Source organism: Perognathus longimembris, chromosome 17 (genome assembly GCF_023159225.1).
Source record: "Perognathus longimembris pacificus isolate PPM17 chromosome 17, ASM2315922v1, whole genome shotgun sequence".
Classification (NCBI taxonomy): domain Eukaryota; kingdom Metazoa; phylum Chordata; class Mammalia; order Rodentia; family Heteromyidae; genus Perognathus; species Perognathus longimembris.
Genome location: NC_063177.1, coordinates 26,605,490 through 26,630,079, shown reverse-complemented (window position 1 = coordinate 26,630,079; position 24,590 = coordinate 26,605,490). Strand labels below are relative to the sequence as shown.

General features: G+C 42.4%; 1 pseudogene; it reads left to right on the top strand.

Annotated features, from left to right (window-relative positions):
• Positions 1 to 5,070: 5,070 nt before the first annotated feature.
• On the top strand, positions 5,071 to 12,774 carry LOC125365869 (annotated as a pseudogene).
• The last annotated feature ends 11,816 nt before the right edge of the window (positions 12,775 to 24,590 follow it).

Genomic DNA, 24,590 nt, shown 5'->3' with positions numbered 1-24,590 from the left:
TCAAATGGCTTGAGCACTGTCCCTGGCTTCTTTTTGCTCAAGGCTAGCACTCTGCCACTTGAGCCACAGTGCCACTTCTGGCTTTTTCTATGTATGTGGTGCTGAGGAATCGAACCCAGGGCTTCATATACAAGAGGCAAGCACTCTACTACTAGGCCATATTCCCAGCCCCTCTTTTTTTTTTTTTTTTTAATGCTTGACTTTAGGGCCCAGACACTGTCCCTTAGCTTTTTCACGCAAGCCTGGTGCTCTACCACTTGAGCCACAGCTCCATTAATTGGAGATAAGCACCTCACAGACTTTCCTGCCTATGCTGGCTTCAAACCACAGTCCTGGGATCTCAGCCTTCTGAGTAGCTAGGGTTATAGGCGTGACCCACAGGTGCTTGGCTCTCATTGCACTTTCTCTTACATAGAACACAGATTGTTGAGAAATAGGTATCTGCTTCTATCACTGATTATTACAAGTGGAATTGGGTCTTTGAAATCCCACCCAGGCTCCAACCGTAGCACCTGACACCCCCAAGACCCGGCCTGTCCCATTGGAGGGAGAGTCACAGGGCATCTCTGGAGGGTCAGGAGAGGGATCTGGCCCTCACTCTAAACTTCTCTACATTTTCATTACCAACTCCCTTTTTATGGCTTAGGTCTCGGCTTTAGTAAACTCCAGATTGAAACGATGCCTCAAATATACATCTGAGACCAGCATATAGCCTTAAATAGCCATCAAGTTGCCTACAGATGCTTTTTTTTTTTTTTGAAATGGAGCATAGAAGGGTTGTTTTTTTTTTGTTGTTTTTTTTTAAAGAAATGTCAGGCATCAAATAGGCTCACAAATCATTTTTACGTGGCTTCCTGGACCTTTGTCTTTAGCAAATCCCTTAACAGGGGATTGGCTCATTTGGGTATTTCTTCAAAGAAAGGGGCTTGCCAGTAGCTCTTCATGAGGCCTGCTGCCTTCCCAGGATTTGAGAAAAAGAGTTTTAAAAGAGTAGATATGTTTATTTGGGGGAAGTCATTGTTTGGTACCTGTGGCCATTAGCTCGATAATGTGGCAATCTCTAGAGCGAGTGCCTGTCTGTGATGTCCCAGAAAGCCAGCTCTGCAGGTCTCTGTCTCGGCGCTGGCCTGCAGGCCAGCCCATTAGCTCTCCAAATAAACGGCTATGCCTCCCCGCTAACCTGGACCCAGCCAGGCTTCGTTTACCAACAGGAACTCTATCATACAACCATCCACCGTGGAAGCCTTGAAAAGCAAAGCTTTTGAAATGTTCTGAAATGATTTTTTTGTCCCTCTGTGTTATGCTTTTGAAATTAAAACTCTACATGTGTGTAATTTAGATGGCGTGTGCCTCTTAACTAAGTTAAAACATAAGCAAATCTACTTAGCCCCCAAACCAAATTTATTCTCCTTTTATTAGGCAGGTGGTGTACATATTAGATGATTTCCCTCTCGGGTTTTACATTTATTTCATGTGTTTTTCTCCAAAGAACAGGAGTTATTCTGTCAAATGTAGGGAGGTGAAACCTGGGTTAAGGGAATACTGCAAATTCTACCCTTTCAGCAGAAGTAATTTATAGTTTCATAATATGCCAGGGTTTCTCTTTGTCTTTTACATGACAATTTATGACCCAGGTATTTTCGTGTTTCCCTTGCTCCTTGTGACAACCCTGAACAAATAAATGGTGCATACACGCATGCCACTTAACTAAGATCGGCCCTGCTTTCACTCGCTGGTCCTCACGTGACATAAGCTGAATTCTGTATTGCATTCATCTTAATCTACTGGCACAGAATGTGAACTTTAACTGGAGAGAATGAGTTTTTGTGTTATTTTGTCTGAAAAATGTGCCTGACAATAATCCAACTGTTTAAAAAAATCCAATATTCTAAATGTAGAAAAAATATTATCGGCTGCCCAGAAGGGAGAATATATATATACCTAAAGGGATGACTTTTATTATAAGATTTTTTTCCTTGAGCTAAAAAATTGTTTATTATGGCATACCCTAAATTGTGTAAAAAAGAATGGAATCAACATCTTTCTGTCCCCTGTCCAACTTCAGAAGTTAAACAAAATTCAAAGCCCTTTTTTCTGCCCCTCCAGTACTCTAACCTGGTGTTAGTCATTTCCAAATATTTCTATCCATTAGACAATATGGATGTAGTCCTAAGCAATGCAGAGATTGAATACCTACTTGTGAAACCCTCATCTAAGTGATGTTATGCTCTATGATGTCTTATGAAATTTGTTTTTTTTTCCCCCCTTGCGACATTTTGCATCTGAGATTTGTCCACATTGATGTGTGTGGAGCTGACTCAGTAATTTTCCCCATGGTGTGATACTACATTGCATAGTTTGACCACAATCTACACATGAATTCCAGGCTGGGAATATGGCCTAGTGGTAAAGTGCTCGCCTCATAAACATGAATTCCCTCTTGACTGATGATTCATTCTTTCTTTCTTTCTTTCTTTCTTTCTTTCTTTCTTTCTTTCTTTCTTTCTTTCTTTCTTTCTTTCTTTCGCTACTAGGAAAGTTGCTCCTCTGAAAATTCCTGTGCCTCTGAGTTTGCGTACATGTTCAGGAGTGTCTTTGGGCAATCTCAAAAGTAGAGTGAGTAGGCCATGTCATACCTGTGTATCTGCTTCTGTTTATTATCCATTTATTCTTCAAAGAGGGGTGAGCCAATGATGCTGTTGTCTTCAGATTCTGTATCATCATCTGACCAACACTCAGCTTCACAAGGCCGATAAACGTGCAATGTCTTATCTCCCCGTTGGCTGAGTGAGGATTTCTTTCTTCTCAACACCCAGGTTTCATCTTCTATGAAGAACAAATTTCTATTGTTTGTGCCTGCTGCATACACATCTCTGAAGATTCTGGGTATGTCCTGAGCACTGTCTTTTGTTGGTTCTACATATTTCAGATGAGATGAGCGCATCCAGGCTACTCGTGGCATAGACTGGTTTTGTAGATTTTAAGTAGCAATAGGTGGGTGTCTTTTTGCCTTGGCTAGGGTGTGTTGTTGGATCAATAGGATTCTTAATGTTTGGAGTCATGTTATCTTTTCTTCATAGTTTTTGTGTCTTAATTACTGTTGCTTTAAAACGAAATCTTCATTTTTGGTGGGACAAATTTTCCCACTTTGTGGGAATTGGATTTTGAAAATTACTCCTCATACTTATTCCTGGCTTTCCTAGTAATATGACTTGACTTGGATCATTAGCTTCTAGCCATCTGATGATTTCCACACATGGCTGAAGTATCTTTCCAGAGTTCCTTCTAGAACAATCTTCTTCCCTGCCCCATCTCTGTTACAGCTTCTCCAATTTCCAGAAATATGTAAAAACAATTGCTTATCTCTACATAAGTTATTTAATAAATGAGTTAAGAATAAACTTAAATATAAACTTAGGGGCTGGGAATATGGCCTAATGGTAGAGTGCTCACCTCGTATACATGAAGCCCTGGGTTTGATTCCTCAGCACCACATATATAGAAAAAGCCAGAAGTGGGGCTGTGACTCAAGTGGTAGAGTGCTAGCCTTGAGCAAAAAGAAGCCAGGTACAGTGCTCAGGCCCTGAGTTCAAGCCTCAGGACTGAAAAAAACAAAACAAGAATTATACACTTAGTTGTTTTCATTGTAGTACTAAGACTCACACTCAATAAATATCAGGCAAGGGCTCTGCAACTGAGCTACACTGCCACTCCATAAACTTAAAATTCAATGCTAAGAGGAATAAAAGAGATAATTGATTTAAACCCATATATACATGAGATTAAAAAAAAATGAGGGGGCTGGGGATATGGCCTAGTGGCAAGAGTGCTTGCCTCGTATACATGAGGCCCTGGGTTCAATTCCCCAGCACCACATATACAGAAAATGGCCAGAAGTGGCGCTGTGGCTCAAGTGGCAGAGTGCTAGCCTTGAGCAAAAAGAAGCCAGGAACAGTGCTCAGGCCCTGAGTCCAAGCCCCAGGACTGGCCAAAAAAAAAAAAAAAATGAGAGAACTTTTAACTAAATCAAATTTCCCAGAGCAATAGAAAATAAACTAGCCCACACCCAAGTCAAAAGTACATGTGCTTTTGAATCAAGCACTTCTCATTAAATAGCCTGTTCAAACTGTCTGAACTCTAATTTCCTCATCTTTAAGACTGTCTCATAAGGTTTTTGTAAGTATTAAATATTATGTTTAATCTATTTTCTTAGCATAGCCTCATCATAAATATTGAGTATCTTATAAGATACTGAAGTAGCCGGGTACTGGTGGCTCATACCTGTAGTCCTAGTTACTCAAGAGGCTGATATCTGAGAATTGCAGTTCAAAACAAGCCTGGAAAAGAAAGTCAATGGGAGTCTTATCTCCAATTAACGCCCCCCCTTCCCACCAGCTGTGGCTCAAGTGGTAGAGTACTAGCCTTGAGTACAATAACTCAGAAGGATAGCACCTAGGCCCTAATTCAAGCCCCAGTACTGCCCTGCTCCCCATCCCCCCCAAAAAAAAAACACTCTGAAGTACAATAATCCCTAAATATTGTTTCCCACCTCCCCTTAGCCCTGGTCCCAATGGGAAGAACTGTGTTATGGGAATTTGAGGATTTCTAGGTTTGAGGAACTTCCCAAAGGAGGTAATACCTGTGTTGAAACTTGAAGGCTGCAGAGCAGTTGTGGGTAGGGAGTATCAAGGAACATTCTAGGCCCGAGAACATGGTGTGTTTGTGAGTTTACCGAGTCCAGGTAACTCGCGGGAGGCCAGTGAAGGAGAAGGCGTCCCTGCAGGCTCTGCTGGGTGGAAATGAGGCAGGGGAAGGAGCTGCTCTTCCCCAAGAGTTGGCCATCTGAATTTGTTGGGCAGCATTTTGGTTGATTGTGAGCAGAGGTGGCATAAAGTAATAGATCTTAAGGGGTCATCCACTGGGGGCTCCCACATGCTTCAGGGAACTTCCAAGCTGGTTTTCTTAATAATATTAAGACATTATTCACTTTTTTCCCCCTATTTTGACATTTGCACTGAGGGTTGAACATGGGAGGACAGCCTGGTTAAAGTCATTGTGTTCCTCACCGCCATGACTCACGTGCAAAGCAAACACAAAATGAGACAGAAGCACAACCGCATTTGTTCTTCAACAATTGGTATTTTATTAAATCTCAACTCATATTGCAGGACTTTTTTATGTATAGTACTGAGATTGAAACTCGGGGCCTTCTGGGCCCCAGTAGAGCACTCTATGACTGGCCACACCCCAGTAGGATTCTTTAGTCCTGTGTCACCAAACGGGGAGTGCACATATGAAGCGCCTGCTGCATACCAAAATACAATGCCACCTCAAGGAACATTGCCGTGCAGTTGCTTGGGTGCAGCAAGCTGGCCCTGGCTAACTTTCTTCCCCAAAGTTAAGTTTCCCTTAAAATGATTGGCAGGAAAGATAGATTTTCTCAGATTGGGGAATTTCCTCAATGATGAAAGCAATTCATGCTAATTACTTCTAAAACGAATGGAGTATTTGTGGCCAAAGATTAAAGTCCAGTTCTAGCCTTAGTACCTGCACAAAAACATAATAAAGCAAAAGCATGTTAGCAGATAATAGGCTGATTAACGTTTTCAAATGAATTAATAAATGTAGCTTTGCTGTTTTTTTTCTCTCTTCAAAGTCAGTTTCTAGTACAGTAGCAAATACTGACAGAATTCTCTCTCTCTCTCTCTCTCTCTTTTTTTTTTTTTTTTGCCAGTCCTGCCCTGGGTTCGATTCCCCAGCACCACATATATAGAAAACAGCCAGAGGTGGTGCTGTGGCTCAAGTGGTAGAGTGCTAGCCTTGAGCAAAAAGAAGCCAGGGACAGTGCTCAGGCCCTGAGTTCAAAGCCCAGGACTGGCAAAAAAAACAAAAACATGATGAAACTCTGAGCTGTAAAAAAAGAGTAATAAAATGAAGAATAATGACCAGATGCTGATCATTCCTGTAATCCTAAGTACTCAAGAGGTTGAGATCTGAGGACCTTGGTTCAAAGCCAATCCAGGCAAGAAAGTCTGTGAGACTCATATCTCCCAATTAAGCATCAAAAAAGCTGGGAGTAAAACTGTGGCTCAAGTAATAGAGTGCTAGCCTTGAGCACAAAAGTGCAGGGACAACACCCAGGCCCTGAGTTCAAGCCCAAGGACAGGCAGTGAGAGAGAGAGAGAGAGAGAGAGAGAGAGAGAGAGAGAGAGAGAGAGAGAGAGAGAGAGAGAGAGAGAGAGAGAGAGAGAGAGAGAGAATATAATGGCCCCAAAGTTAGTGATGGGATGAGTCATTCTGGAGGATGGTTTGTGTTGGGTCAGAACAATGATGCAGGAAAGAAAACTCTGAATAAGACTCACTGGAGTCAGAACTGACTTACTTCTTCTAATTCTGCATGAAGCAACAGTTACTTGAAGTCCAGAAACTAGAAGTCACTTCCTTTCAGGGTTGCCAGATTTATCAAATAAAAATGGAGGACACCCATTAAATTTGAATTTCAGATAAAAACAAATTATTACTTATATAAGTAGGTCTCCAGTATTTCATGAGATTCAAACTAAACTGGGAGTCCTGTATTTTATCTGGCATCCCTACTTCCTTTTCCAGGTCTTAATTTTCTCCTAAGTAAAATAGAGGTGGAGGGAAATTCCTATATGTTTATCCTTATGCTAAGGCCCTGGTCCATGATGATATGACGAGAAAAATCAGGAAAATACAGTGTGTCTCTGTGTATGCATGTTGACAGAAAGTTAAAAATGGTCCTTTTAGATGGATTACCATTTATTTTGAGCTTTTTTGTTCTATTTCTTTGAAATTATAATGTCCTTCTGTCATGAGAGAAGAATGTTTTCCTAATGTTCTTTTTCCCCCTTCCTTTTAGTGCTAGTATTGGAGCTTGAACTTGGGGCCTCACATTCTTGCTTAGCTTTTTCACTCAAGGCTAGTGATCTACTACTTATGCCACAGCTCTATATCTGCTTTTTGATAGTTAGTTGAAGATAAGAGTCTCACAAGTTTTCCTGCCCAGGCTGGCTTTGAATTCTGATCCTCAGATCTCAGCCTCCTGAGTAGCTGGGATTACAGGTGTGAGCCACCAGAGCTGAGCTCTAATGTGTGTGTGTGTGTGTGTGTGTGTAGGTGTAGGTATGTATGTGTGTGTAAGTGTGCATGTGTGTTGGTCCTCCCTGGGGCTTGAACTCAGGGCCTTGGTACTGTCCTTGAGATTTCTTTGTTCAAGACTAGTGTTCTACCACTTGAGCCGCAGCTCTATTTCTGGCTTTTTCTTCTGGTGGTTAATTGGAGATGAGAGTCTCATGGGCTTTCCTTCCCAGGCTGCTTCAAACTGTGAGTTTTTAGATCTCAGCATCCTGAGTAGCTAGGAATACAGAGCCACCAGTGCCTGACCTGTTTTGAAATTTTGCTTATGTATAAAATCTAGAAGACTGGAAACCACCACACTAGATGGTATCTCAGTGTCCTCCCAGCTTTCCAATTCTGTGGTCCTTGCCTTGAAAACTTAGGAGACACAAGAGGCCTGGGACTCTTTCACCTTCTGGGCAACTGTAACATAATTTCTTTCTGGTTCAATCTGGTGCAGAGAGAACAGCTCTTGCCTATCCTCTCTCCTGCATTGCTCGTTACTGGGAAAGTAAATGAAGTCATGTCTGGAAAGAACTTGAGCTCTTCAGAGAAGGATCTAGAAGGGGAGGGATTTATTTACTTATTTATTTATTTATTTATTAGTAATAGCTGGGTTTTTAGGACAAACTGAAAAGCTGAGAGAATGGTGAACGTCTTGTTTTTTATTTGCACGTCTTCAGTTTGATCTTTAACAACATACTTGCTGTGTTCCAGGAATTTTGTGATCTTACTTCAGTGTTGACATTTTACATCCTTCTCAGGACTCTAAGTACTCTTTAAGGAATGTGTGGTTAATGTAGTAGAGAGAAAAAATCCAAAATCACACAGAGACTGCGAGCCAAAAAAATCCAGCTTTTTTATTGGCTTTCAAATTGGCCTTAGACAAACATGACTCGTTTCTTTCTTTTTCTTTCTTTCTTTTTTTTTTCTGGAAACACCTGTCTGCTTGCAACATGCAGCAAGGGCAACACCAGGATCTTTCGAGGTTCTTTGAAAAGCTAACTCAGACATCATTTCTATTCTTCTAAAGATCATAATTGTTTTGTGGCTCTCTCCACACCACTTCTTAGACTAGCCTTTCAAGCAAAAAAAAAAAACCCACAAAAAACAAAACCCAAACAAACCATGCACAACAGTGCATCCTTGGGCAGAGAATTCTTGGTTGGAAGCCATACAGATTACCTGATTTGATTATTCCACATACCCTGTATTCTCAACAAAAATAGAATTCTTTTTCAAGGGAATCAAATTTCCAAAGGGTTTAACCTAGAAAAACAGAAAGGAAAAAAAATGCAGCTAATAAAAGTTTGGAGGCTGATCCAAAGAAAGCATTGGGGCTGCCTCTTGTTTGGAGTTCTGATCCAGCAGTGAGGCTTGGAATAACTGCCAGTTTCTCTAGTAAATTCGCTGTTCTTCGGGATGGGGCATCTGGTAGACTTCTAGTAGAATTTTTACCAGGAAGAAATTAGCCATGACTGCGTTCCTGCACTGCCCACACTTGGACTCAGGGAGACGGTGGATTTGTTGCACAGCCTTCATTTTTGGAAAGACAAAGTGAATAAGTGAAGGGTAACTTTCATGCCCTCTTTGTCACCCCATTCGAGAGTGCACCCCTATTTTTGTGGTATATTTGAGAGCCCAGTTCCTTTAGAGAAATGTTGAAATGTTTAGAGCCATGCCTGCCACTCCCCTCACTCTGAAGTCCCGTGCCAAGGATGTTCAGGTATTTTCCTCAAGAGCGAGAACCTACCAGCACTACCCATTCTTCTAGAATCAATAGCTGGTGGCCTCAGCAAACATCAGATATTCATAAGACCTCAGAATCAGGGCTCAGCTAAAGTGCTTCTGTATTTTTGTGGTGCTGGAGGTCAAAACCAGAGCTTCTTGCCTGCTAGCCAAGTACTGTTCAAATTAAGCTCCATCTCCAACCCTGTGCTAAGTTCTACTGGGTGGTAGATCTTATACCTACATTTGTTTCCATATCATATGCTCTGATGTGTATTAGGAGGGGTATTGCCAATATTAGGGCTTGAACCCCAGGGATTTGTGCTCTTGCTTAGTTTTTTTTCTTTTATTGTTTTTGTTTTTTACTGATAGCTGGAGCTCTACCAGCTTTGAGCCACACCTCTTCTTCCAGCCTTTTGCTGGTTAATTGTAAATAAAAGTCTCACGGACTTTTTCTGTTTTGGCCTGACTTTGAACCATGATCCTCAGATCTCAGCCTCCTGAGTAGCTAGGATTACAGACATGAGCCACCAGCATCTAAATCTCCTTTCCTTCTGGGTTTCAATCCATCTCATTTTCCTCTAGCTCAAACACACCAAAGACAGGGAAGTTAATCAAAATGGGTTCCCAGTAGAGTGCAGTTAAAATGGGAGGCATATGGGGGTGGATCTAGGGCCCAGTGGGTACCAAGGCTTCCTGGAACACCACATGTCATTGGCTCCTCCTCCACATTTTAGAAGAACTGGTGGCTTAGACCTAGATTCGAGGTTTTACCTTGTGAGGAATTATAAAAACAATTATGAAACATCATGGGAGAAAGTAGCACGAAACAGAGTAAATAGAATTCTTGATTTTTTTGTGTTTCAATACAGATTCTGGGGCTTGAACACGTACTGCCCCTGAGCTTTTTCACTCAAGGCTGGCATTCTACCACTTGAGCCCCAACTCCACTATGGCTTTCGTAAAGAATCGGGTATTAGAGTCTTACAGACTTTTCTGCCCAGGCTGTCTTTGAACTGCAATCCTCAGATCTCAGCCTCCTGAGTAGCTAGGGTTACAGGCATGAAACACTGGCACTGCCATAAATAACACCCTTAAAAGTGTCATTGAGGCTCACATTGCTGCTACTGTGAGATGTCTCATGTCTAGTATATTGTGTCACTGGTGGCTTTGGAGAGCAAATCGAAGCAGAGAAGTTTTTATACTGGATGAACTTAGCCTATTAGCTTATCTAACTGATTTATAATTCAGATCCATCATGGGGTCCATAACATCACAGTTTCCAAAATAACCAGCAAAAAGCAGGACTAGAGACATGGTTCACATGACAGTGTTAAGCAAGTAAGCAACCAGAATAAATGTGAGGTCTGTCCTGAGTTCAAGTAGCAAAAAAAAAAAAAATCCTCTTAATTGATCCTCTTTATAGTCTGAACTTTTGTCTTCTCTGTGATGTATCTTTGTTGTTGGTTTTCTTTCTCTGTGGTATTTCTCTTCTAATGAATAAAAAGAAACTGGTCCTCTATATATACACAGGGCATCATATTTCCTTCTTAGAGAAGGAAAGTAGACCTTCCTAGACTGGTAAGTAAAAAGCTAGATTTAGAACCCAGTTGGGTGGTAATTTTTCTATCATGTTAAGATTCTTAGCAGGGAACTGGTAGCTCATACCTGTAATTCTAGCTACTTGGGAGGCTGAGACCTAAGGATTTCAGTTGAAAGCCAGTCTAGGCAGGACAGATCATAAGTCTTTTATCTCCAACTAACCACCAAAAAGCCAGAAGTGGAGGTATGGCTCAACAAAGGCAACCATGAGCAAAAAACCAAGGGACAGGGCCTAAGCCCTGAGTTCAAGCCCCCAGTATAGGAACACAAACACACACATACACACACACACACACACACACACACACACACCTAATGAATAAGTTTAGCAAGGTTTCAGGATATACAAACACAAAAACAAATTGTATCTCTATACACTTGCAGTGTAAAATTGCAAAAGAAACAATTTGAAAACATATTTTTAATGATGTAATTTAAGGAACCTAGCACAGTGACTCCCAGCTACTTGTGAGACAGAGAGCCGGAGGACCGTGGTTTGAGGCCAGCCTAGGCAAAAAGTTAACAAGACTCCTGACTTCAACTAACGAGTCAAGTGTGGTGGTGTATGTACTTGTCATATTAGGAGGCAGTTGATAGGAGGATCATGAATAAACAAGTGAGACCATATTTGAAACAAAAAAGACTGGAGATGTGGCTCAAGTGGCTGATCACCTGCCTAGTGAACAGGAGATCCTGAGTTTCAAATCTAATACTGTCAAAAAATAATTTGAAATAGCAATTTGGAAGGACTAGGTATAGGAGGTTAGCTCACTTGCAGAGTATCTGTCTCACATTCAAGCTCATGACTCTCAAAAACAAAATAACGAGACTCCACGGGGAGCGGCGGGATGGCTCCGTGGTGGCGTCCGCGTTCCTTGGGAGGAGCTGGGTGAGTGGGGCTGACTCTCAGAACGCCCCAAGTACCCGTTTTGTAGTTCTGCCGCAGTCCGTACATTCAGGAGCTCTACGTGCCGCCAGTGTACAGAAAATCCAAAGAACACTGCAGGAAGAACACATTTCCTGAAAGATAAAGCCACTCAAGAGCACAGGCCTATTGACATCTTTGACTTCCCTGAGAATTCTGTGATCTCCAGAAATGACAAAGATGAAGAAGCCTATGAAAACTTCGGACAGTAGCTTGAATGGTTCTGGATGACACTGTGTCTCTCCTGCAGACCCTCCCTTGCATAGCACTGCCATCTACACTGATGATGAGTTTGGACACTGTGCATCTTGGTGCCTTTGACTCCTCAAAGTCCACAAGAAAACTGGAGCCCATTAGTGATGACTCTGAGAGCACATAAGACATAAGGAGAAAAGTGAAGTCAGTAGAAAAAATAAGGCCCAATTACCATGATACTACTCCACCTGTGCAGTCTTCAGAACCTTCAGAGAATTCAGCTGAAGCAGTCATTCCTAAGAGAACCGAGCCCCTCAGCACCCAGGCCAAGGCAGTCACTCCTGAGAGTACCAAACCCCTCAGCACCCAGGCCTCAGTCAACAAAAAGACTCGGGCAAAGACACAAAGGCAACTGGTCAGAAGACTGGGCTCAAGGTAGCCAACTTCTCAGCTCAGGTCCACTTAAGGATGGAATCAAGGTCTACCCAGGACTGAAATCTCATCTGAGACTCAACATTCTCATCAAAGAGTTTTCAAGTTGCAGAAAACTCCGAGAAAAAGGACCGTGGTTCCAGGCAAAAGGAAGAAACCAAGAAACGAAGGCACAGACTCTGATGTTTTTGAGAGTATGCATATTTGGTGTCTAGAAGGAAGGAAATGCAGTGACATCATGGAGTTGGATATTATTTTGTCTGCATTTGAGAAAATCTTCCTGCAATATCAACAAAGAATTGAATCTACAGTTTATAAAGAAGCTGTCACCAAATTTTACCTTAATATTAAAGAAGAACTCATCAGAATGCTCAAAGAAGTCCAGATGTTGAAAACCCTGAAAAGGAAGAATGCTAAGGTGATCACCGACATTGAAAGGAAAAGACAACATTTGATTGAAGTCCAGGATGAATTGCTTCGGTTACAGCCACAGCTGAAACAACTACAAACAAAACATGATGAACTTAAGGAGTGAAAGTCATCTCTTGGCAAAGTGATGTGCTTTATATCTAATTTAAAACAGCTTTATCAAGACTATTCAGATGTCCAGGAAAAAGAACCAAACATACAAGAAACACCTTCCAGCTCTGTTAGTCAAAGCGAAAACCATTTTGGCAGCAGAAAACCATCTGAAAAATATCAACCAGCAGTTAGAGATGCTCCTGGACCAGAATGGGACAGCCAGTGACTGAGCAAGGGCTCATGGTACTGCCTACTACCTTCTGAAACTCAGCTGCTTTATAAATAATGTATAGTCTAATCACTAGAATTCATGCTTTATTCTCATGCAAGCTAAGTAACAACAGTTCAAATATCTACACATTGTAGAAGCTGTAGTCATCTTTTCTGATTAGTGTCTTAAATAATAAACTTTAATATTGTTAATATTGGAAAAAAACGACACCACAAAATAACGAAGGGGCTGGAGGCCAAGCTCAGGGAGTTCAGCATTTGCTAGCAAGCACAGACCCTAAGTTCCTTCCCCAATATCACACACACACACACAAAGTATTAAGTAAAACAATTAGAAATAGACACCCAGGGATATAGTTCAGGGGTAAAGTACTTGTCTGACATGCACAACACCCCCCTCCCTACACACAAGGAAGTTGGGACAGCTGAACAGCCACATGGAAAAGAATGAAGTAAACTTTTATTCCACTCCACATTCACAAATACAAAGACCTAAAAACTGGAACACGCTTACAAGAAAACATAGGGATAAACCTTCCTGAACTTGGACCTGACAACCTGTTCTTCAATTCAATGCCAGAAGTATATGCTACCAAAGAAAAGGGAGATCAATTGGACTTCATCACTATGAACAGTGTTGTGCTTCCAGGAACTGCCCCGGAAGTTAAAAGGCAACTACGGGCCTGGATCCTATGTAATCACATTTCTTTGAAGGGCTTCATAGCTAGAATATATAATGAGTTCTGCTAATTCAATAACAAAAAGGTAAACAACCCAGTTGTATTTGTTGGGCAAAGGATCTCAATAGAGATTGCTACAAAGAAGATTAACAAGCAGCCAAGAAACCCAGGAGCAGATGAGTGACATCAGGAAGCCCTTGGGGAAATGAAATTGAGACCAGGGAAGCCACACCCTGCCAGGAGTAGTCAGTCAGAAAAGCCATGCGGGGTGAGATTTGGGTTGTTGATGTTGGGGAGAAACAGGAGCCCCTGCACACTGCTGGTGGAAATGGCGTGGCCACTTTGGCAAACTATTGGGCAGTTCCTCAAGTGCTTGCCATAGCTAACACATGGCCCAGAATTCCTCTGTCTCTGCCCAACACAAATGGAAACATATGTCCAGAGGAAAATGCGTACTTGGCTGCAGGTGGAGTTCAGTGGTGAAGTACTTCTCCAGCAACTATAGGGCCCCAGCATGCACACACACACACACACACACACACACACACACACACACACGTTTTTAACTTAAGTTTTGAAATCATGCTCAGATGTTTGTATCAATATTATTCATAATAGCTAAAAAGTAGGAATGACTCAAAAGTCTCTTCACTGATAAATGGACATGCAAATGTAGTACATGCATACAATGGAATATTATTTGATCACACACAAAAAAGATGAAGTAGCTGAGTGCCAGTGGTTCACGCCTGTAATCCTTGCTACTCAGGAGGCTGAGATCTGAAGACCACGGTTCAAAACCAGCCCATGCAGAAAAGTCCGTGAGACTCTTCAATAAACTACTTAGAAAGGGCCCAAAGTAGTGCTGTCACTTAAGTGGTAGAGGACTAGCCTTGAACACAGGCTCAGGGACAGAACCAAGCTCAGAGTTCAAACTCCAGGAGGGGGGGCAGGGATGGAAATACTGATATATTGTACAGCATGATGACCTAGAAACCAGGCTCAGGGACAAAAGACAGTCCCAAGGGGGGTGCTGGTGGTTTCATCCTGGCTACTGGAGAGGCTGAGATCTGAGGATAACACTTCAAAGCCAGCCCAGGTAAACAAATCTGCGATGCTCTTATCTTCAATTAACTGCCAAAAACAAAAACAACAATAAAAGAAATAGAGGTATGGCTCAACTGCTATAGGGCCAGCTGTGAGCCCCTGAGTTTAAATTCCAATACTAGCAAGAAAAAAAGTGACAATCACAAGACTACATATTGTATGATTGCATCTCTGTGAAATATCCAAAATAGATAAACTTATAGAAATAAGCAGGCAGACTAGTGGTTAGGATGTGTGATGAATGGGGGGTGGGGGTGATAGCCACAGGCTATAGGGTTTCTTTCAAGATAATGAAATGTTCTAAAATGATCGCGATGGTGGTTGCACAATTCTGCAAAGATACTAAGAGTCATTTACAGTGCTGAACTATATGGCATGTGACTTGTATCTCAGTAAAGCTGTTATAAAATGCACTGTGATGGATATTAGTGCAAGTCAGACAGGAAGCACCAAAACGGAGAGGAGAGGAAGAAACGGAAGGGAAAAGAGGGAGAGAGGGAAGAATGGAAGGAGAAAGGGAGGGAAAGGAGGAAGGGAGAAAACAAAAGAGGGAGGAGGAAAGGAAGGAAAGAGTTTAGGAGAAAAAAAACAGGAAGCTTCACATCTGAAAGCTCACCCATCACATTCACTTCCTTTGAAGCCTTGGTTTCTTCGTTTTCCTTACATATTTTGGGTTTAAGCTGTCTAGGGTGGTACAAATCTTGTTATTCCACACTCCAGAGGCTGAACAGGAGGATTCTGAGTTTGAGGCCAGTCTGGGCTATGTAGCAAGACTCTGGCTCAAGAAAATAGGGAAGGGAGGATTAGTTAATGAAGAGAGAAGAAAAAGAACTCTTTCTCTGTAGTGGTAGTGGTATGTGTGTTTTCATGCTAAGCTTTGTAAGGAAAATAAAGATGAATACAATGTTGGGTTTTTCTCCTGAGGGGCTCACAGAGTTCTGGGAGAAATTTGACAAGTAAGTGAAGACACATTTGGGAGAGGGGAATATGCTTACTCTGAAATTTCCCAGCAAATTTTTCATGTTTTACAAGGTTAAAAGATTGAAAACTTCTGACTAGGTGCAAATGGCTCTATGCCTATAATCCTGGTTATTCAGGAGGTAAAGTTTGGGAAAATTGTAGTTTGATTCCAGCCCAAGCCAAAATAAATAAATAAATAAAATAAGTTCACAAGAATCAGGGCGCTACCTGTAATCCTAGCTACTCAGGAGGCTGAGATTTGAGGATCATGGTTCAAAGCCAGCCAAGGCAAGAAAGACTGTGAGAGTCTTATCTCCAATTAACCACCAGAAAACCAGAAGTGGCTATGTAGCTCAAGTGGTAGAGCGCTAGCCTCGAGCTGAAGAGCTCAGGGACAGCATCCAGGCTCAGAGTTCAAGCCCTGCGACCAACCAAAAGCAAATTTCACAAGAGCCCATCTCAACAGAAAAAGATGGCTTCAGGGGTGCCCACCTGTCATTCCAGCTATTATAGGAAGCATAAGAGGATCCTGATCCATCTAGAGTGGGAATAAATATTAATATTTTGAGAACTTATCTCAGAGATAACCAGAGCAAAGCTGGACACCAGCAACCCAGGGTCCTCAGGAGGCTGAGAGCAGAGGATTGTGTTTTGAAGCCAGCCTGGTCAGAAAAGCCCTCAAGATTCAGTCTCCAATTAGCCAGCAAAAGGCTAGCCAGGAGGCAACAAGTGATAAAACAAAAAAGTATGAGCAAAAAAACAAGAAGAAAACCAGCTGTGTGCCAGAGTTTAAAGCCCCGAGTTCAAGCCCTGGTACCTGCATTAATTAACAAGAGCAAAAAAAGGATTGGGTACATGGCTCAACAGTAGAGTGCTGGCTTGTGTGAACCTCTAAGTTGACACCCCAGAACTGCAATAAATACATCGTTTTTGAAAATGGAAACATTTGCATCTACTTGGTTAGATTCATGGCAGTGTAGCAGCTGGCTCATCACTGCCCTGGTCAGGTCAGTCTAAAGCTTTTAAAATTGAGTTGCCAACACATGGGAAATATCTTCTCCCACCTTGTGGGTTCTCCTTCCTTTCCTTCATGGCGTTGATTGTGTTGATTTTCCCACATCTCCTTGGAAGGCGCAGAGCAGAGCCCTTCCTGTCCTGATGCTATCTACTCTCCAGCTGCCAGGCAGACATCTTCCCCTCAGAGCCTCCCATTACCACTTGTTAACACGTAGGTTTTCTGCTGCCCTTTTTTTTGGTTTTGTTTTGTTTTGTTTTTAATAGAACCAGTAATGTTCTGGATGAGTCTGCGGTTAACTCTGGCCTGACCCTGAATCTCAGTAGTTTTATTAGCTGTGTGTTTGGTTCAGGGATCTTCTCCCTTAGTTATTGTCATTATTAAGACTATTTGTGTCTCCAGCGAAGCTCTCCTAAATCCTAGCCTGTTATCTTGGCCGCAGTGTGTCTAGAAGTGGGAGCATTCTTGTCTGAAGTACGTCCTGGCTGTCTGTGGTAGGAGCCACTGCTGACCTGTTTCCTAGGAACTCAGATTGATATGATGGAGATTAATGAGGTCGGCTTGCAGTCATGAACCTACTGGATAAACGTGTCCACCCGTTCTGAAAAGGCCGAGTAACCACTTACCTTTAAGGAGATTTCAGAACTGATTTACAGCTATTTTCCTCCTCCTCCACTGTCATTAGGAATATCTTGTGAAAGAGTTTCTCTCTTCCTTCCTTTTTTTTTTTTTTTTTTGCTTTGGAAACCCACAAATTATGATTTATAAAAGTACATACACTTTTATGAATAATAACCCATACATTTATGTGTCTAAGTGAATTCTACTAATGTGTCATGGTTCAATAAAGTCATTGACATAGAGGGAGAGGGCCCTTACCCAAACTGGAAAATTGTACCACTCTCAGGATTCCTCATGGGAAAATCCTTCCTAAACTGGATTTTCTTCTAATTGCCCACTGAGATGACTGCAGGAGGTCATCTCCAAGAAAAAGACAAGACAATTACAAACTTACAGGAATGGAAATTAAGTGGGGAAAGGTGTCAGGATTTTGTTTAACAGCTTCTCTATTGTTTTATACTTTTAGTTATTTCTAGTTTTTTGTTGTTGTTTTAGTGCCAATCGTAGAGCTTGAATTCAGGCTGTCCTTGAGCTTTTTTTGCCCGAGGCTGGTACCCATTTCCGACTTTTTTGGTAGTTAATTGGAGATAAGAGTCTCACAGACTTTCCTGCTCGGGCTGGCTTTGAATCATGATCCTCAGATTTGAGCCTCCTTGAGAAGCTAGGATTACAGATGTGAGCCACCAGCACCCAGCTTTCCCTAGATTCTCAAATAATGATGAATAAACTTTCTTTTAATGTGCCTGTGTCATATCTGTCGTTGTGGGAATCCCATGGCGTGAAAAGAATGGGCTCTTAAGCAGCAGACCTGTCTCTCAATGCCAGCCCCCTGCTCATCACTCTGTGATCTTCTATCAACTTCTTCATGTTTCTGACCTCCAGGTTCTCATCTATAAAAATGGGAATGGTGGAATCACACTTCATTCTGTTGATATCTGTTAGAGTGTGGTCATTTTTAATATACTCTTCACAAAATTCTTCTTGCAAATAAAGTCCTATGTAGCATTTCCTTGTGAATAAATGAAAGTGGGACTATCTGATATTTCCATATCATGTCATTTAGTCCAAAGCAGGGCAGTTAATAGGTGATACTTGAGCAATCCCAGTTTTAGACTCACTGAATGTGGAGCTTTTCTTCACTTTTGTGCTTTTAGTCTTTAGACTGCTTTTTTTCTGAATAATTATTTATTGTCAAAGTGATATACAGAGGGGTTACAGCTTCATACTTAAGGCAGTGGGTACATTTCTTGTACAACTTGTTACCTCCTCCCTCATTTAGACTGCTTTTGATGTGGTTTTCTGACTTGCTATCAAGCTGTCACCTGTCTCTCTTCACTGGAATCAATGTGTTTAACACAAAAGGCTTTCTCCCATCTTTGAATGTATTCTTTCTAAATAATTTCTGGACCTAAAAAACAGACAGCCATGACAAGAATTAGAGGTAAAACAAGAGCAACCAAGTTCCACCTGCGTTCTACTCACCATGTAAGAAAAACTCCAGTAGTGCTGGAATTACATTTCTTCCAGTTTACAATGTGGTACGGAAGTGGTATGTATTAGAAATGATACATCAGGATGGGTGCCAGTGCTCACACCTATAATCTTGCTGCTCAGGCAGCTGAGATTCTGAGGATCATGGTATGAAGCCAGTCTAGCCTGCACAGAAAAGTCCTTGAGATTCTTGTCTCCAGTTAACCAGCAAAAAGCCAGATGTGGAGCTGTGGCTCAAGTGATATAGTGCCAGCCTTGAGTGGAAAAGCTAAGGGACAGCATCCAGGCCTTATTTTCAAGCTCTAGTACCAGCACAAGGAAGGAAGGAAGGAAGGAAGGAAGGAAGGAAGGAAGGAAGGAAGGGAAGGAAGGAAGGAAGGAAGGAAGGAAGGAAGGAAGGAAGGAAGGAAGGAAGGAAGGAAGGAAGGAAGGAAGGAAGGAAGGAAGGAAGGAAGGAAGGAAGGAAGGAAGGAAGGAAGGAAGGAGAGGAAGGAGAGGAAGGAGAGGGAGGAAGGAAGAGAAAGAGAAGAGAGAAAGAAAACAGAGAAAAGAGAAAAAAGAAAAGGAAAGGAGGGAAGAAGAAAGAGGAAGAGAGAAAAGAGAAAGAAATAGGGAAGTGAAAAGAGAAAAAAAAGGAGGGAAGGGAAGAAAGAAAGAAGGAAAGAGAGGAAACGAGAAAGGGAGAGAATGAAGGAGAGGGACCCAGCAGGGCCCGCTGCCTCTCTTCATGACCTCCTAATGTTGTCAGGAGGATCCCATATTCCATAGTGGACTGCATGGCCCGAGGCTTTTTGAATACAAGTACTGAATGAAGTATGTATATGAATTAATGCCATTGGCTTTGTCACCTGTAGGCTCCTGTCAGAGTTCTGAGGACCTTGGAGGTTGGTTAGGGGAAGCTCTGATATCTGATAGATTGGGTGCATTAAATGCATTTTCGATTGTGTTCAATTAATAAACAAAAAAAATAAAAATAAATGCATTTTCGACTTGTGGAATTTTCAACTTAGAATAACTAAGCTTTTTTGAGAGCAGTCCCATTGTAAGTCAAGAGCATTTATACATCAGCTTAATAGATACAGTTTCCTTGACCAACCACTTCTCTGAGCCATTTATCTTGTCTGCCAACTTCTGACATCAAAATCTCAACTATCGTGAGCTGGAATTCATTTGGTTCAAGTATCATCAATAAAACAGTTTATCTGTTTGAACTCAGGACTTCATAAAGACTTTTAAAAGGATCTGACTAATCTTTTAATGGATGGGCTAGATGTTAATGACTAAATGAATATGATAGAATAAACTATACTTTATCAAAGAGTTCATTGAACCAGATCTGTAAACAGAGGTATAATAGAGACTGATATCTCCTGCCAGTCATTTTTTCCTGCAGTCCTGATGGGTGGAGCGGCTCCTTCCTCTCTGTGTGGCAGGACACTGGCTCCTGACCTTCTGTGTTCTTTCTATTCTACTTTCTCCAATTGCTTTCACCAATGGCAGAAAGCTGCCAGCTTCTTCATCTTCACGTTTAATTCCAGTCCTTCTGGAGTACATTTCCACCTGCCACTCAACCTACACCGCTCACAGCTGTAATGTGGGAAGCTGGCTCCACGGGCGCCCCTCCTCCCCCTCCCTTTCCTCTCCCTTCTCCTCCTTCCTTTCCCCTTCTTGAGAAATGAATGGTTTCAGCTGGGCCTGGTAGAGCATGCCTGTAATCCTGGCTATTCATGAAGCAGGGGGATTGAGAGTTCAAGACTAGCCTGGGATGACCATGCAAGATGACCCAAGTCATCTTTCCACAAGTCGAAAATGCATTTAATGCACCCAAGCTATCAGATATCAGAGCTTCCCCTAACCAACCTCCAAGGTCCTCAGAACTCTGACAGGAGCCTACAGGTGACAAAGCCAATGGCATTAATTCATATACATACTTCATTCAGTACTTGTATTCAAAAAGCCTGTTCTCAAAACCAAAAACAACCACAACAAAAGACATGAAAGGGAAGGAAAGGCCAGGCTCACACCTCTAAGCCTAGCTACTCAGGAGGTGAGATCTGAGGATCACCATTCAAAGCCAGCCCAGGCAAAAAAAGTCCCCGTGAGACTGTTATCTCTTAAGTAACCACTCAAAAATTGGAAGAGGTGCTGTGGCTCAAAGGGGTAGAGTGCTATCCTTGAGCAGAAAGAGCCCAGGGACAGAGCCTAGGCCCTGAGTTCAAGTCCCATAACCAAAAACAAAACACCCTTCCCCCAACAAAACCAAAAAAACAAAGAAAGTGAAGGAAGGAAAAGGGAAAGGAAAATTTCTAAGTAGGAAGGGTAAAAGATGTTTTTCTTCTGTGGCAAGGGAGAAATGGTAGTTCTGTGTCATGAGCCACTTCCTTTGGGGCTGGTGAAGACTAGAGTTTTATGATTTAACTGTTTTTTATATATTAGCACATTCTACTGGATTATGAACAAAAAGGTTTCCTTTTCTTGTTTGTTTTACTGTATTATTTTTCCAATTAAAATTCTGGCCATGGACTGGAAGGTTTTATAAGATTATCTGAAGAAAAGGAAATTACTGAAGCTAACATTGGAGACAGTATAAAAGAAAGACAAATTAAGTTGGAAATTTTCATTCAATTTAAAAAACTAATATGCTGAGCTTAAGATATAGCTAAATGGTAAGGCACTTGATTGGTACGGACAAGGCCCTGGGTTTTAATCCCCAGCACCACAATCAAACACACACACACACATACACACACACACACACACACACACACACACACCTTCCCCCCCCCCCCCCCCCCCGCCTTGCTTGGACCAACACCAAGGTACTTTCAAGTGTTGTCGGTGATCAAGGTCTGGAATACTTTCTTTAGATATCTTTAGATACAGAGCCTTTTTTTTTTTGAGGGGGGGTCGGTTATGGGGTTTGAATTCAGGCCCTGGGTGCTGTCCTTGAGCTTTTTTGCTCAAGGCTAGCTCTCTACTACTTTGAGCCACAGCGCCACTTCCAGTTTTCTGATCTTTAATTGAGGGAAGAGTTTCACGGACCTTCCTACCTGGATTGGCTTTGAACTGCGATCCTCAGATCTCAGTCTCCTGAGAAGCCAGGATTGCAGGTGTGAGCCACTGCCCTGAGTTTAAATTTTTGTTTGGTTTTGGTTTTGGTGCTGGTACTGAGGCTTCAACTCAGAACCCCATACTCTTCACTTGGCTCTTTTCCTCAAGGCTTGTGTTTTACCACTAGAGCCATACGGCTCCTTCTGGCTTTTTGGTAGTTAAGTGGAGATAAGAGTCCCACAGTCTTTTTTGCTTAGGTTGGCTTCAAACTTGGATTCCCAGATCTCAGCCTCCTGAATAACTAGGACTATAGAAGATAGCCAGTAGCACCTAACCAAAATGTTATTTTGGCCATCACTTTCCGTTCCTCTCTCCCTTTTTCCTCCTGCTTAAGTCTCCCAGAAGCAGTCCCCTCAGTTCTGCCTCTTGCCCCCCACCCCTTACTCACTTGGATAGATCAACTCATTTAATCCTTAGAATGATCCAATGGAGGAGACACTGAAGATTTGAATCCAAGCAGTCAGACTCAAAGTCTCCATGCTTGAAGCTCTACCAATTCAAAGGGACTCCCCAGCATCCAGTAGATACCGCCTCACCACTTCGCTGCGGTGAAGGAAAAAGTGCTTAATGGAGGCTTTCCTTCCAGAAGGATGCAAATTCAGCACTGGCCAAGAGCCATCAGCAAACAGCAAGTCCAGGAGGTGCTGTGGGTGCTTCTGGAATGGCTGAGGGAGGGGCACCTAGGAGGTGATGGCTGGTCCAGAAGAAAGACAGCTCGCATGGTGCCTGGCCTGCCACTTGGAAGGGTTTGAGGCCCGAGGATCTGGGCCACAGAGAGCTTTGAAGCCAGCGAGGCCCCTGCAGGCTGAGCTCTGCAGCCAGCCCAGGCCTGACACTGAATGTCTCCAGATGGGCCTGGATCAGAGCTGCCTTTTCTTTTTCTTCTTCTTCTCCTCCTCCTCCTCTCCCTCTCCCTTATTCTCCCTCTCTCTCTCCCTCTCCCTCTCTCTCTCCCCCTCTCTCTCTCCCTCTCCCCCCCTCTCTCTCCATCCTTCCCTCTCTCCCTCCCTCCTCTTCCCTCTCTCCCTCCCTCCCTCCCTCTCTCCTTCCCTCCCTCCTGGTTCTAGGGCTTAAACTCAGGGCCTGGGCACTGTTCATGATCTTTTTTTTCACTCCAGGCTGGCCCTCTACCACTTGAGTCACAGCTCCCTTCTGGCTTTTTGGTGGTTACTTGGAGATACGAGACTCAGATTCTCCTGCCCAGGCTGACTTTGAATCACAATCCTTAGATCTCAGCTTCCTGAGTCGTTAGAATTAGAGGTGTGAGTTGCTTTTTCTAGCCAGGCCAGAGCCAGGCCTGAAGAGATCTGAGGAGAAACAGAGCTCCCCCCTTCCAGTTCCCCCCCCCCTCAAGTAAAGAACACAGGATAGGAAGCTTCTAGCATAAAAGGACCACAGAACCACCCCCTGCCCAATCCTACCAAGTGCAAAGATTGTGTCAGCGTTTCCACTTTAAACCCCTAATTTCATAGGTTACACAGCTCAAGTCATAAAAACTCACTCTGAGCTGAAGCTCAGCCTCCAGTCTCTTAACTGATTTTAAGCTATGGGTTTAAAAGGACATTCATTGCTAGCTTCGGATATTTAGGAGATTCTAGAAACACTTTTGAAGCTTTGTCTTAAAAAGATAAGTTTCTAAACTGTTGGTCTGTAATCCAGAAAGTCTTGCCTCACAAAATGTCTTTTAAGAGTTTTGTGCCACAATGACATACATCTGTAATCTCAGCCACTTGGAAACTGAGGTGGGATCATTGATTAAGCCCAGGAATTTAAACCTGGGATACAAAACAAGACTCTATCTCAGAAATAAGACAAAGAAACAAATTTAGCTGGGCCACTGGTGGCTCACGCCTGTAATCCTATATATTCAGGAAGCTGAGATGTAAGGATTATAGTTCAAAGCCACCCTACACAGAAAAGTCCCTGAGATTCTTATCTCCTATTAACTAGCAAAAAGCCAGAAGTAGAGCTGTGGCTCAAATGATAGAGCGCTAGCCTTGAGTAAAATGTTCGGGGACAGCACCCAGGCCCTGAGTTTAAGCTTGACAACCAACCAAAGAAATAAATAAACAAACAAACAAATTTAACCTGAATTTGTACAGTAAAGAAGATTAACAATGTAAGTTATTTGCAGTTAACAACATAAGATTGTTATATGTTTGTATGATGTACACTTTTATATACTATGATTTTTCTCTGATGAATAAAACAATACAAAACTAAAAAAAAAAACATGAGTTTTGTGCCAGTACTAAGGCTTGAACTCTGGGCCCAGGGAATATCCCCTAGATTTTTCACTTGAGGCTGGTGCTCTATCCCTGGAGCCACAGTTCCACTTCCCAATTTCTCCTGGTTAAAGATAAGAGTCTCTTGGACTTTTTTGCCCAGACTGTCTTTGAACCAGGATCCTCAGCCTCCCGAGTAGCTAGGATTACAGGCATGAGCAACTAGCACCCGGCAAAAATGTGATTTGAAAAAGTAACACTATCCCACCAGAAATATAGATCTCTCCACACGTCACTGGGGCAGTCACATGACTTTCTCTGCACTGGCCATCTGAGACCCCAGCCCAGGGCAGCCTTGCAAGAGAGCTGCAGTCTACAACTGATTCTGTCCTTATAGGTTGTATGACCTTGTCTGATATGGGTTTGAACTTCTATTTCTTTTGTTTATAAAATAAGATAATTATACTTTGTTCACTGGTTTGTTGTAAACAGAAAAGATCTTACATGCTAATATGGCCTTACTTGGGACAGGTAACTCAGAGACCTGGCTAGTGAGGCTTTCACCTCCTTCATGGAAGACTTCTCCTTCTTTGGTATTTCTCTTG